Consider the following 15262-nt stretch of genomic DNA (forward strand, 5'->3'; position numbering starts at 1 on the left):
GTTATTTGTTCTGATGGGAGGCTCATCCCTACATACCAGCCTAGACCAATCCATATGCAAACAAAGAATAGGAAACACACAAACAAACAAACACAAATTGATCAAGGGGAATGCTAGTCATCAGCCTTGAGTATTTACTAGAGATGTGGCATTGCATTAGGCCTTTTCGATCTCAATCGATTCTGACTACAGTTCAAAGAAGATGTATCATTATTCCCAGTTAACAGATGAGAAAACAGAGTCAGTGAAAATAAATGACAATTTTAAATGTCACACAGCTGAGTAAGAAAATGGGCTGGTTATACAGTATCTGATTCTATATATAGGTCTTTCATACAACCTTCTAAAGATTGCCTTGGGCTTTGAAAATAGTCATCCTTTCAGACTTGGAATCCCCAGCCCCAGACATGAGTTGTGAGATCTGTAAGCATGTACCCCCTCTAATGTGCTCTTTTTTCGGGGATGGAGCTGGTTTTTCAAGGATGGTTTTCCCTAGTCTTTGGGGTCTGATACCTATTAATAGTCACCTAACGTGAAGCTTATTTAAACCTCCAACTCTTACAAATTGTCCACCCCAGGTTCTTCATTGCTGCGATTGATCAATCAGTTAGCACCAGACCTGATTCTCTCTTGTCACCATGAGACCCCTTCTGTTTTGATCTAGGAGATGGGGAAGATATACATGTTGGTGGGAACTCTCTCACAGAGTCAGCATCACGTGAAATCAGATGCTTCATGTCTTTACTGTTCACAACCTTGATTAGAAACTGATTTTCCTAAGATCAATTTCTTTTTCCTATGTCATATTCTGATTGTATAAGCTTTTTGTTTCATGAGCTACCCCTACTTTTGACCTCATTTCCTCCCTTGTTCCTCTAAGGTGATCATAGATTTCTCCTTTGCCAATCATGTGGTTTCTGTTTCTAGATCTACTGTCTTCAGATAGATCAGACCTGGATTATCACTAGCTTAGGTCTTTCTCTACTGTCTACTTCAGTGCCAGCTAGAAATCTCAGAAGTGCTTTCAATGACTCTTTCTTCTTACCACCAACTTTCAATGAGAACAGCATCCCATGGATTTTTATTCCTGGGTCTCTTGGAAGTTCTTTCCTTTTTCTCCATTACCTTTATTACTTTCCTAGCTCCAGACCTTCATCACTAATCATCTAGATTACGCGAATTCCTTCTAAGTGTTCTTCACATCTCCACCCTGAAACCCCCTGTTCTATTTTTTACTTTTCCACCAGAGTGGTCATTCTAAAGATCATGCCTCTCCTATTTAAAACCTTGCAGTGGATACCCATGTTTTCGGGATAATGTCAAAACCACTTATGGTACCTATCTTAATTATATTTTAAACTGTATTCATCTTTCAAAATCCAATAGAAATTTCCCCTCCAAGCCTATGTCGACTTACTCCACCTCCAAGCATTACAATTACAGCATTTCTTAAATTGGACTGTAACGATTTATATGCAAGCCTTTCCCCCCACACTGAATTCCAGATCCCTTAACTAGGTGAGGATTGGGTCTACTTAACCTATATCTCCAGCTATAGCACAGTGGATGGCACTTATTAGATATTTAATGAATGCTTGCTTAAAGAATGTCTGAAAGAATTGGTCAGTGGGAGAAACAGAGGTCAGTATCACAGTCCTCTTCTTTCCTGCTGGGTTCAGAGTGTTTGCCCATGTCCACATACAGGGTCATGAGTGACTTTACTCAGATATATGGATGCAGGTTGCCATTGAAAACTCAATGAGACTGCCCAGCTTCTTTTAGAACAGATATAAGCCAAGCCAATTTAATTGGCCTTTATGATTCAGAAAATTTTCATCCAAAGCATTTACTTGTTAAACTCAAATTTGCATATGCCCTTAGCTTGTGGAAGAGGAGATGATGTTGCAGAATTATTCCGAAATAGGTTTTTGTGACTCCAATAGATAGAAGATAGAAGCAGGAGGGTTGATAATATTGATGTCTGAGAGAAAATGAAAATTTGCTTGTGGGTGGAGAGCAGGGTCAGTGAGTGATTTCCTCCTGTGTCTAACATCAGTGGTGCTAGGACGGGAGGAAATGGGGTGGAGGTTTTTGGAAGGGTCCTGAAACCAGTCATTCCACCAGCTCCTTATCGAACACCATCCTGTACTAGGCACTGTGCTAGGCTCCCAGAATAAAGAAATAATTAAGATGTGCTCCTGCTCCTGGCGTGTGTGGGGGGTGGGGGGAGAGACGGGGGACACACAATAGGTAATCACAAGGCAATATAGAAAGTACTAGAATAGAGAATGAACAAAGGGCTCTGGAAGGACTTTAGAGATTGGAGATCTTGTCTCTACAGACCTTGGGAGAGCTTTGCAGGAGTGACGTTTGAGTGGAATGTGCAAGGGCACTTCTGGGTAAATAGCATTCCAGCTAGAGAAAACAGTTGGTACAAGGTTCTCGGAGTGTGGCATGGCATGATCAAGTAATGACTCGGGGGCAATGGTGACTGGAAGGCATGGTGACAAATGAGGGTGAAGCTGACAGTCACTGGTACTTCATACATAGGGAGGGGGGAGCCAGTGGAGGATTTGAAAGAGAGAATTGGCTTCTCACAGTAATATCTGTGTGTCAAGATTCAGGGGTGTCTCAAGTCTTGAAGCTTATGAAATTTAGGGAGCTCTCTATAACTTAAAGAATATTTTTTATTTGCGTTTGATATTAATACAAAATTAGGTCCATGTTCGTGAAAGCAGTTCGCAGTTCCTTAGCTTTAAGATAAATCCTCTTCTGTTTCATAGAAGGTGAACTTGGTATAAAATGCCTTTACTCTCAAAGAAATCTGAGGATGAAGAGGGATTTGCTTTGTTAGAAAGAAACCTGGTAGAACCATGAAGCATAGAAACCCTGTTTAGAAGGGCTGGGCGGGCTGCCGGGAGATGTCCCCTCTCTCCTCTGAAAAGCTGTTAGCTTCTCTTAAATGGGAGTGAGAGACTGTGTTTCCTGACAATCCTGTCATGTCTTCTCAATTTTGCCTCCTGCTGCTCCTGAAAGGGTACCAATCCACTGAGGGCAGAAGGTGGGGAAGCTGAAGGGAGCGGGGAGGGGGGGGAACTTTTGTTTTTCAATTTTACCGTATATCACATGGAGAAGTACATAGAGCTAATATTTCAGCAACTCAGTAACTTGTCTGGAGGAAAATGTCATCAGAACTCACTCATACCACTGCTCTTCTCCCTAACAAGATCTGAAACAATTACTCTATACTCTGTACACCGTTCCTTTCCCTTTCAAAGCATCTCTGAGGAGAGAATGAGGAAGAAAAATGGCTGATCTCCTCCAAGGTTTTCTGCATGTCATGCACTGTGTATCAGTCACCTAGTTTGGAGTTTTGAGCATTTCTCACATCTTTTGTGTCCCTGCTATGTAGTGCATGTTATAGAATCTGTTACAACTCACATGTTAAAAGAACAACCTGAAAAGACAGGTGATTCCCTGTGTTATAGGTGAATTCAAGTAACTTGTCAAGCCCCACGGCCCACAAATGGCAGAGTTGCTTTGGAACCTGCTCCTGTTCACCCCCACACTTAATCTTTTCCCATTTTAGGAATTTTATTTTCTTATGGGTATCACAGTTTAAAAAGATATCGTGGCCCCTTAAGGGCTTTGCTCAGGAACCCGCAAAAAATTCCAGTTTGCTTTCAGCTGATGCAGGTTTTAAAGGGCTTGGGGCTTTGCTTCTTGCTGCTCATTAGGAGTTATGAGAATGAGCATGAGTAATTTCTCATGTTTTTGTCCTGCCATTTCATGACTCAGATGCCCTGATCAGGACCTCATCTCCTGTACATATATGGCCCTCCTCTTGCTGGCACGCTGACCTGATTTGGTGCGTGACAACATGGCATCCTAAACACACAACATCATGTGGTTCTTTCTAATTGGAATGAGCTACATAGTCCAATCACGAGTTCCTCGATTTCTTGCCCAGGAGAGTTTATTCTTTCTATTCTCACTCTTGAAAGGCTCCCTGCATTTTTAATTAGCCAAGTATTATTCCACTTTTAGAGCTGTGTCACCTCGTGTGACCAAGTCTCTAAGCACATTAGGTCTTCCTTGTATCATCTTATTTAAATGTCTTCTGTATTGACTATGGCCTTTTAAAGAATATAATCAGTGTCTGGCTAACCTTTATATCTCTCACATCATGGGCACAGTGTTGGATATGATTTTATAATTGCTAAAATGATTGGGTGGGCACATTCAGGTCACATTCAGATCCTTGACAGATTTTATCCGGTTTGTCATACTGGTAGATGTCTCCATACGAGTAGACTTTGACTAGAGACAGCTAGCAATTTTATGAATTCTTCAACTTTCATACTCAATGTTAAAGCCCTGAAAGGGCTTTCTGTATCTCCGTGATAGGAGGAGAGAAATTTCTGATGGAGGGATTTGTCCATACAGGTGATTTCGCATGCGTCTTCTCAGTAACACGCAGAAACACAAAAGAAACATGCGTCATCTCTTTTTTAAGGAAGAGGAAGCTGATCTGCCTGCATGAAGAGATTCAACAGGCAAATGGAAGGTGGTCACATGTTTATGTGTAATGGGCTACAGATACTTAAATTAGTATCCTTCCCAGGATCAATATTCTCTCTCGGTGACAGTGACTCTTAAGACCCTGGTGGGAAACATCATGTAGATCTGAAGAAAGAATCCATATGAATTCAAGGCATTAAAGTTTTGAAGAATGAAGAAAAAGAGGGAGGCATCTGATAAAACAGTCACTTCAAGAGGAATAAGAGTTTAAGTTCATCTCCACAGTTTTTAATCTCTCTCTCTTCTCCCCGCACCATCTCCCCCCTCCCCTCGAAACAGAGGAATGCAGTGAACAGGGTGAATCTTAGGACTAAGGAGACTGTGGCTACAAAGCTGGTTAAACCTTTATCCAGTGGAGGCGGAACATAGCTGCCATCCTGCAGAAACACTTTTAATGAGATGCTGCGGGACCGTCTCCTTTGTAATGTTTGCATGCACAAATTGTGCAGAAATATGCACAGTCCGTGTGTAGAAGGAGTGCATGAAATAAAGCTGAGGGGGAGATCTCCACACATGAGATTGCGTTTGCAGAGGTACAGAGTGTAGGAACAGGGAGAGGGGTCTCCACTGCCCAACAAAGTGACGATGAGGAATCAGAAAGTCACTCTTGTGAGAAACTTTCCAGGAAGACTTATTTTTTATTTTTCTTTTTTCTTTTTTCTTTTTTCTTTTGTTATTTTTTAAAATTTTTTAAATGTTTATTTATTTTGAGAGAGAGGGCACAAGCAGGGGAGGGGCAGAGAGAGAGGGAGAGAGAGAATCCCAAGCAGGCTCTCCGCTGTCAGCACAGAGCCGCATGAGGGGCTTGAACCCACAAAGTGTGAGATCATGAGAGATCAAGAGTCAGATGCTTAACCAATTGAGCCACCCAGGTGCCCCTCATGAAGACTTTTAAATGCCTGGGCTAATTAGTAAAGCCTAGGGTACTCCATTAAAGGTAAAAAGACACGCTAAGAGCGATCTAACTTAACGCTAAGAGCGATGTAATATTGTTATTACATATTTTAAAGTCTATCCTGCTGGAAACAGGTTAGATCTCCTCTCTGTGTTCAGAGAGCAGAACTAGGGTGGATGGGTAGGTGTTACCTTGAATCAGCATGTCCCTGTATGCGGAAGTTAATTAAATCAGAAAACATTTCCTGAACGCTGTAATATAATAGGCATGAGGATACAACACAAATATGACAGAGCAGACAGTCTAATGGACAGAGACAGGCTGATAAACAAATAACTGAATACCTGTGACGACAGTGTTGTGTGTTACATTGTGGATGCCGATTGACCCTCTCCGTCAAGGCCATTTTCAGAAAAGATCTACTTACCTTTTTAGGGTTTAGGTTTTCACTTCGGATTTGCTTCAGAAATATCACAATGCTGAGATCAGTCTTGACGATGAGAGCAAAAGAAGCGGAAAATTATTTGGCTTATGAGAGAACAGACCATGAGTTTTAATTACCTGTCTGCGACTGTAAGACTTTCAGTAGGAAACTTTGTTTAGCATCTGGAAAAGAGGGTATGGAGCTCCGGGTGTGTGTGAGGCAGGACATTAGTCACCAGGGCCGGAAATAAGGCATGGGAGGAACCGAGATGTCCAGCGCTGCCCTGAATACCCATTACTGCTCTGCACAGCTCATCCATGAAAACTTGAAGGTCAAGTGCTAACTTGTGAGGGAGAATTAACATATTCAAAAATATCTCAGTTTTCCTGCAGAGGCACTATATTAGTTTGCTTGGTCTGCTGTAACAAAGTACCACAAGATGGCGGGGGTTGGGGGGGGGTGGCTTCGCCAAGCAGAAATGTATTGTCTCCGTCCTGGAGGCTGGAAGTCTGAGATTTAGATGTCAGTGGGGTTGGTTCCTCCTGAGGTTGTGAGGCAGAAACTGTTCCACCCCCCCCCCCCCCCAGCTGCTGCTGGTGTTCTAGCATCTTTGGCTTGTACAAGTGTCACAGACTTCCTGCCTTCATTGTCACGTGTCCTCCCACTGTGTTTGTCTGTGTCCAAATTTTTCCTGTCTATCAGGATACCAGTCATCTTGGATTAGGGCTCACCTACCAGCCTAATTTTAACTTGACTACCTCTGTAGAGACCCTCCTTCCAAATAAGGTCACATTCTGAGGTACTGAGGGTTAGGAGCTCACATAGCTTTTTGGTGGAGCACAATACAACCCAGAGCTGGTGCCTCATGAACATTAAGGCGCTGTTAGAATTCAATCTAATTTTGTTGAAGGTGTAGCCAGTTCTTACCAAAGCCAACATTGCAAGGCTAATGTGGAGATGGCAAAAGTGAGTTTGAAAATGGCACATTTAGCATTTAAAGAGAACATAAGTGTGGAGCATTTATGAAAATGAGTTTCTACAATCCATAGCGTATTGTTTCATTTTTTTTTCTTTACCCTTTGTTGAGGGACACGATTTTCTTGTCGGTTGATTTCGGTTTAGCTAGTGCTGCAAAACGGACTTTGGAGAGGAAATAGTAATTGAATTTCTTACCACAATGAATGACAGTTGTTCACATGATCAGAAATTCCTCCATCGAGGGACGCCTGGGTGGCTTAGTCCCTTTAGCCTCAGACTCTTGACTGTGGCTCAGGTCATGATCTTGCAGTTCCTTGGTTGGAGCCTTGCCTCAGGCTCTGCTCTGACAACGCAGAGCCTTCTTGGGATTCTCTCTCTCTCCTTCTCTGTCCCTTTCCCACTCATTCTCTCTCTCCCCCTCTCTTTCTTTCAAAATAAATAAAGTTAAAAAAAAAGAAAAGAAAAGAAATTCAGGGCACCTGGGTGGCTCAGTCAGTTAAGCGTCCGACAGGTCAAGATCTCACTGTTCCGAGTTTGAGCCCTGAAGTGTTGGGCTCTGTGCTGACAGTTCAGAGCCTGGAGCCTGCTTCAGATTCTGTGTCTTCTTCTCTCTCTCTCTCTCTCTCTCTCTCAAAAATAAATAAACATTAAAAAAAAAAAAGAAATCCATCTATGAAAGCTTGGTGTAGTAGACTTGGGCTGGGAATGAGAAGTCCTGGATTTTACTACCAATGCTGGTGACCTCTTTATGCAAATCACTTGCTATCTGTGGGCTACAGTGTTTTATTGAAGTCAGAGGAGGTTGCATTTGATTTTATAAGTATTCTAGATGTCTGTATTAGTCATTGAGCCACTTCTGGCTTGCTATCCCATACATGGAAATAAAGTAGACCAAAGACCCAATGGAACCCTGAATAACAAGACATGAATGTAAACATCAGTATTAACGGAAGAAGAAATATGAGTAAAAATAAAGTACTAGAGAGGTTGGTTTGATTTAGTGAAGAATTACTTGATCAGTTTGTTAACTAAACACTTATTTGGGGAAGTTTCAAGAAAACTCTACTAGATTCTTTGAGAAGAGAATAGATTCCTATTTTTCCATCTAAAATAGTATTTGTTAAAGTACTTTTCTGAACTATGGGCCACTGTGTTTATGCGATCAATTTAACTATTATGACCAGAATCAAGAAAAAAAATAGAATAAGATATAGTTGAACAGGAAAGAATAGAAAAGCAGGGCATTTTTTTTCTCATATTACTATACATATATGTGAGTATTGAGTTGAAGTGTTCAGTGCGTTTCTAACCCGGATGTCAATCAGAAGTTTAAAAGCCGCTTACAGTCTTAAATATCATTCACAGAACACTGTTTATTCAGAGGCTTGAAACCACTGATAGTCAAGAGGAACCTAGCAAAAGATGATGAAATAAGAGAAAATTATTCATTTCTCATTTTACTTCCATTTTCTTCATTAAGGAAATTGATAAGCCTGCTGGAAACAGAGGAAAAAAAGTAAGTGCTTTATGGAGGAAAATTAAATCTGCGCTGGATAAGAAATTGGTTTGAGCACATACGATCATTTCAAATGAGCCCTCTTTTCCAAACCTAGGTGGTATTTCACACTGGCCGCTGAAAATTTCTAATGTGACGTTGCGGCAAACTTGAAAGGAAAAACTTTTTTAAATAGAAAATTCCTAGCATTGAGAAAAGCAGTGTAGTAAATGTCTACATGCTTATTTTCCAGCTTCAGCAATTACAACTCGAAGTCAGACTTGCTTCGTGCAGACTGTCCTTCCCAACCCTACCCTCTCCCCAGTTATTTTGAAGCACATTCCTAACATCATCACTAAACCAATGAGCATTAACAGTGCTTACCCTTGTTCATAACTACCCTGTTAGCATTCATGTTTTCGGTAGACTTTTACAAATTTGGGGATCACACTGAGATACCACTTTACACCTGCTAAGATGGCTTTAATAAAAAAGAGATAATAATAAGTGCTAGTAGGGATATAGGGAAATTGGAACCTTCATACACTGTGATCGGGAATTTACAATGGCCCAGCCACTTTGGAAAACTGGCGATTCCTCAAAATGTTAAACATAGTTACCATATGATCCCATAATTCCATTCCTGGTTTTATATACGCAAGAGAATGGATACATACATGCACACTAAGACTTGTACCTGCATGTTCATAGCAGCGTTTTTCATAAGAGTCAAAAGGTAGTAACAATCAAAATGTCTACCAGTTGGTAAATGATACATAGAAGTGGTATATCCCTACAGTAGAATGTTATTCAGCAAAGACAAGGAATAAAGTATAGTCAGCTGCTACAATATGGATGGACCTTGAAAGCATTAGGCTAAGTGAAAGAAGCTAGTCACGAAAGGTCACATACTGTGTGATTCCATTTTTAAGAAATGTCCAGAATAGGCAGATTCATCAAGATAGGAAGTAGAGGAGTGGTTTCCAGAGGATAATGGGAGGGAGTGGGGAGAAATAGACCATTAGTGGCTATAGGAATCCTTTCAGAGGTAAAATATGTTCTAAAGATGTTAGGGTGATGGTTGCACAACTCTGTGAATATACTATAAACCACTGAATTGTACACTTTAAATAGGTAAATTTTATGATATGTAAAACTATTGAATTATACATTTTAATAGGTGAGTGTAATGGTGTATGAATTATATTTCAATAAAGCTATTATTTCAAAAAATGAGGGAGAGGAAAACATACCAATAGACTAAAAATTCCAAAATATATCATTGCAAATTTAGGCTTTCTACCCAGTGAGTAGAAATTCTTGAAAAGGGGGGAAAATAAGGTAAGGAAAGTATACGTTGGGGCTTTTTTCTTTCATCTCTGGCAAAGGCTGCAAATTTGAACTTCTCACTTATTAGCATCCCTTGGGCAGAGTCCAGGGATAGCTCTGGTCAAACTATCTTTGGGTTTCCTATTAAGAGACCTGTTTTACTGCCATCACTGATCCCCAACCTTAACCAAATCACCTTGCTTTGGAGGACTCGGTCAGCCATGCCTGGGTGGTCTACTTGGGATTGTTGTAAGATACGGCTCATATAATAGACATAAAATGCCTCAAAAATCGGGGAATTGTGTTATTGCCATTATTATCTGTGTTGTATAATCAGCAGAATCTATTCATAGAAAATCAAATTTAGTCTGATTGTCGAACTGTAGGCAACAAATGCTGTGGACATAGGGAGTCAGCTACAAACCACGGCTGACCTCTGACTCCCACCCGGAAATCTCTGTACCATTTCTGCAACTGGATTATTGTGGCTTATTCATTTTTACCTGTATATTAATGGAAGAGGTCCTTAAGAGGAGCACATTTGTATTCTTAAAGAGTAGGCGAATTCTCTTTCACAGTGTAATAATTCAGCTTTGCTCCTGGACCCCTTTTTTATATCCTTCGCTGTAAAGTAATTTTTTTAAGTCTATTTATTTTGAGAGAGAGAGAGAGAGAGAGAGAGAGGGAGGGAGAGAGAGAGAGAGAGACAGGGAGAGGGAGGGAGAGTGCACAAGCGGGGCGTGGACAGAGAGAGAATCCCAAGCAGGCTCTGCACTATCCGCTTAGAGCCCAATGTGGGGCTCGAACTCACAAACCATGAGATCATGACCTGAGCTGAAATGACGAGTTGGACACAACTGACTAAGCCACCCAGGCGACCCTATATCCTTAACTCTAAATTACAACTTTAGTTCCAAAGATTAAAAGGTTGGTTGGTTGGTTGGTTGGTTAGTTGGTTGGTTGATTGATTGATTGATTGATTGATTTATAGGAATGGGGGAACCCTTTCGGTCTGGTGGGCATTTTTCCATTTGCATTTTAAAGATGTGACATCTGAAAATGGTACATCCATACTTCTGCTGGGACTGGCCTTCTCAGCCTGAGCTGTTGTGACACTGTGATCAAATTCTTGCACCGTGCCACCTCGTAGCTAGAAACAACTCTCCATAACATCTTTTGTAAGCTGCATTTACAGGAGATATTAAGGGGAAGTAGAAAACTGGTGCGGGGCTTGCCTCCCTCGACCCTTTCCCTGGCCCCGTGGGTGGGTGTGTGCTTTCCTCTGAAGCCCTCAGTGCCCCTGCTCATTCCCATCACTGCACTCTAGCATCACTCAGCAATCCATCAGGCTGCTTGTTTTCTGTGCTCCTAAGCTCCTAGTTTCTGGAAGGCAAGTACTTGTTGTTGTTGTGGTTGTTGTTAACAAAGACCAGAGCATCGTACCTACCACAGGTAAGAGTCCCTTCCAGAACAATCCTTATTTAGGAGTGGTACCTGATGGGCAAACTGTGTTCTGCACCACGGCTAAAGACTTTTATCTGACTATAGGCAGCAAGGCTCAGTGTAAAATAACAAAATGCATCTCTACTTTGTGTTTATATTTCATGACCATTACCACGCCATGAAACATTAGATCTTTAGGCTCCAAGATCTTTGGTCAGGAAGCGACTACTGTTTGTGTTCTACATTTGTATCCTACAAACCTGCAAGTAAAGCAAACAAAAGCAAACCATATCCCTTGGGGAAAATGGTGACACAACTCTTGGCCCTTAATGTGGCTTTTGTGTGCTTCAGAGTACATTTTTTTTTCTTCAGAAATGTTTTTAGAAACCAAGTCTTGATCGTCTTTTTATCCTAGCTTGACAACGTTCCAGATGAACTGTCACTTTTGCTTCATAATTAAAAAATGAAATAGAGCTCTTTCCAGCTATTTTTCTCCAACTTGCCATTAGGAATGAACACAAGTCAGTGCCGATATATGGATTTATATTTCCTAGAAATAGTGATATTGATGGGCAAGAAGATATAAACCAACTTAAATTATACTGGTTCTGCATATGAAATGGCTGCCTGCTTCAGGGAAGACTTTATTTCATCCATAAATACTTAATAGAAATTGGTGGTCTATGGGTTTTGCTAGTGGGAATGCTTTTTACTCCTAGTGACTTTGAGGACCCAGCTGGCTCTGGAAAAAAAAAAAAAGAAAAGAAATTGCTGTAAGTGATTTATTTTTCCGATGCCAGTTTGTAGTCACATATTCCCAATGGATGGCCTTGGGCATCTTGAACTATTCCCTATGCTTTGGTTTTACCATCTGTAAAACAGATAAGAATGCTTCTCTTATGTCCTCTCAGGCTCTTGGGAAGGATAGAATGATAGGAGAGCTGCAGCTGTAATACATGTGCGTTCATCCACAAGGCATTCTGGAATCTCATTCGTGAAGGATGGGAAGAAGCAGGAGTCAGAAGCCAGCTTCAGGAACTGGCCTGTCTCTAAGGCTGGCTGATGACCAGTGGCCAACAGTACAATTATAGTATCCAAGGAGGCAGGGAGGTGGAGTGTATTTTGAGCCTAAGTTACGTTTCAGGGATGTAAGTCAATATGGTGCTCAGGATCAAGAACCTACTGGAAATGATGATGCTCATCCATGGACGGGGCATGGCTGGATGCCTTCCCTGTGTTTCCAATCGCTCTGTACCTGGAAATGGAGTGTGTGTCTGTGTGTGTGTATGTGTGTGCACACACGTGCGTGTGTATGAGAAAGACAGAGGGAGAGGAGTGAGGATGGGGGGCTTTGGAGGCTGGTGAGGGAAAGCATGGAGAAGATTCCAGCTTTGAGGAAGAGGCCCTAGCAGCCAACAGGTAATATGTCCAGGTAATATGTCTGGACAGAATTCAGAGCCAGACCCCATCCTAGGAGGGACGTGGAGGGCATCAGGAGTGAGGAAGGCCTGCTGGGTGAGAGGCAGGTGTGGCTCACAGGGCACAGATGGGCTTAAGGCCTCACCAGCCACATCTTTTACCGCTTGAAGCAACAATGCAAATTCCAGACTAGTTCTGCTGGGGGTTTGAGTTGCCTGGAAATAGTCAGGTGAGACCCAGTCCTGCTGAGGAATTTGCCATCGCCAAGACTTCTTATGCCTGCTGCTCTCTTGGGGCTGAAGCAGAGGAGCAGAGACTCCAGAGTCTGACGAGAGGAGTATTTCCCAGTCCTACTCAGCTGGCCTTTGGGCTCTTTCTTAAACTCAGTTAGGTCTCGCTGAGTTGTGTGTTACAATGGGACTTTTCATTTTGTCCCGCTACGTTTTGATTAGGTCGAAAGCAGGTGGATTTTTTTAGATGTATATAAAACATAACATTTATTTCACTGAGTTTGAGTTTGGGGCCATTTTCAACTATTAGGTAAGAGAAAAAACATCTCATGTTTTTAAGAGCTCTGATAATGAACATATGCCATCAAGGTAGAGCTCTCAAAATAAAATCTATTTTTATCCAGGCATATTAATTCTAGGGATAAAAGTCAAATGCAGTGTATGTGCCTACAGCAGTCGTGTCAGATCTTCTCGCCCCAAGCTTCTGCTGCTGTGTATCTTCTCAAGGTAACTCTTCTGAGGGTGAGGGGCAGGACATAAATGCACCCATAGCAGAGACAGAGGCTGAAATTCCTGTTTCATTCTGCAGGACCCACTGTAACCTGGCTTGTTTTCTCTTGCCCAGAGCCTTCCTGGTACCTCCCAGTTGCTCATCACCTTCTACCCTGAGCCTTGATGGGGCAGGTGTGATGCAGGGGAAGCCGAAATAAGAACAGCCTTGAGTTCTTTGTTGAGAGCAAATGAAGGGCTCAAGAAAGACAGGTAGAGGTGCCAGACAGGGTCCTGTAAGAGATCTGGGATTTGGAGGTCTGGAAATAGAAGAAAACCAGTCAGGAATGGAGAGCAGAATCTGGCCACATGTGGCAGAGTCTCAGTTTCTAAGGGAGGACAGGGAGGGAATGGACAGAGACCAGTTCCTGCCAAGAGAAAGAGAAACTGAGGTACTATGCAGCCTTTCAAGCCAGAAACTTGGGCCCAGGGGGGAAAGACATGTGAATAGGAAGGCATGGATGTGGAGTAGGAGGGCGTAGATGTATATAGTACAAGGGCACAGGAAAGACGCAGAAGGCTAATTACTGGAAGGGCAGACCAGGGATTGTAGCCACTCTATTGATTGTTGTTAGTTGCATTGATACATCTAGATCTCTTAAATTTGCCCTCTTTAAGAATAGGATGCTCCCCTGAGCTTGAAGGGATAAGGTTCAAGGAGTGAGCTTTCACATCCCGACAGAATACCCTAGAAGTAGGTACTTGTTGTAGGGGCTGAGCGTGAGGCAGATCATTAGAAGTTCCCCTCTTAACTTCAGCAGCACTTGTGTTGTGCCATCACTGATGCCTCCCGTAGGTCTCAGGAAGAATGGGAGCCAATGAAACTCATTTACACATTGGTGTAGGAGGTGATAGCTCTCAGTCTTCGTGTAGCCTGAAATGTGGGAAGTACCCCCTTATGACTTAGGAGAAATTTTTCAGAACTATTTGAGAAGCCAAATCAAATTCCAAATGATAGATCTTCAATTAACAAGACAAAGAGAGTGCTGAGCAGTTAATCTAGGGAAGGGGGGCCTTTAAAATATTACCCAGCACTGGAGTATTTTATGGCTTTTCTGAACAACACAGAAGCGAAAGAGTGGATGTTCAGTCTGACCTTTATATATGACTATATTTATGTCTACCCATCTAGATAGATCTAGAGAGAGAGTGATGTATACATGTATATGTATATGATGTATATGTATATGTATATGTATATGTGTATATATATATGTATATATAATGGGCATTATATAATATATACATATATATTGTATATTTGTGAGTGTGTTTTTAATTTATTTTTCCCTTAGTTTTTCAATACTTTCCTTATTTAAAAGTAAATGGGCTTGTAGTACATGCTGTTAGTGTCCCTGCCCATAACCCAAGAGCCAGGTTGACTTCCAGTGGCCAGTGCACCTTGGAGGGCTGTGCTCAGACTGTAAGAAACTATTCTGGTCTGCAGCCCAGACCATGAAATTCCAGGCACTAAAATCTCTTTCGTGAGGACATTCCTAATCAATGTCTGAATGTCTACTGGTGTACACACCCCAACCCTCTCACTGCTGTGTGTTTTACAACAACTCAGAACTTCCCTGTTGTATTAGGCTGGTGGTAGTTGGCTTAATAATGTTCCCCCTTATTAGCTATGTACCTAAACTTTATCCCCCCAAACTAGATGCACTCAATCCTAGACTCTATTCCAGAAAGACACCCCACCTACATTGGGAAATCAATTATTTTTGTGCTGTTTTACTAAAAAATTGTGCATATGGGTGTTTAAGTTTGATATCCTAAAATACTTAATTCCTTATTTTTAAAAAACATTTTCATTTGGAAATTGTGTCACAACGGCTAAAACTTCAATAATCTTTTTAAAGGTGGCTTACAAAACCATGATCTTGCAAAATGTGATAAATCATGCCAGTATGGTGAGG

The sequence above is a fragment of the Lynx rufus genome, unplaced genomic scaffold, assembly GCF_022079265.1.
Source record: "Lynx rufus isolate CCGP_SWC_20201006 ecotype Redwood Valley unplaced genomic scaffold, mLynRuf1.p SCAF_8, whole genome shotgun sequence".
Taxonomy (NCBI): domain Eukaryota; kingdom Metazoa; phylum Chordata; class Mammalia; order Carnivora; family Felidae; genus Lynx; species Lynx rufus.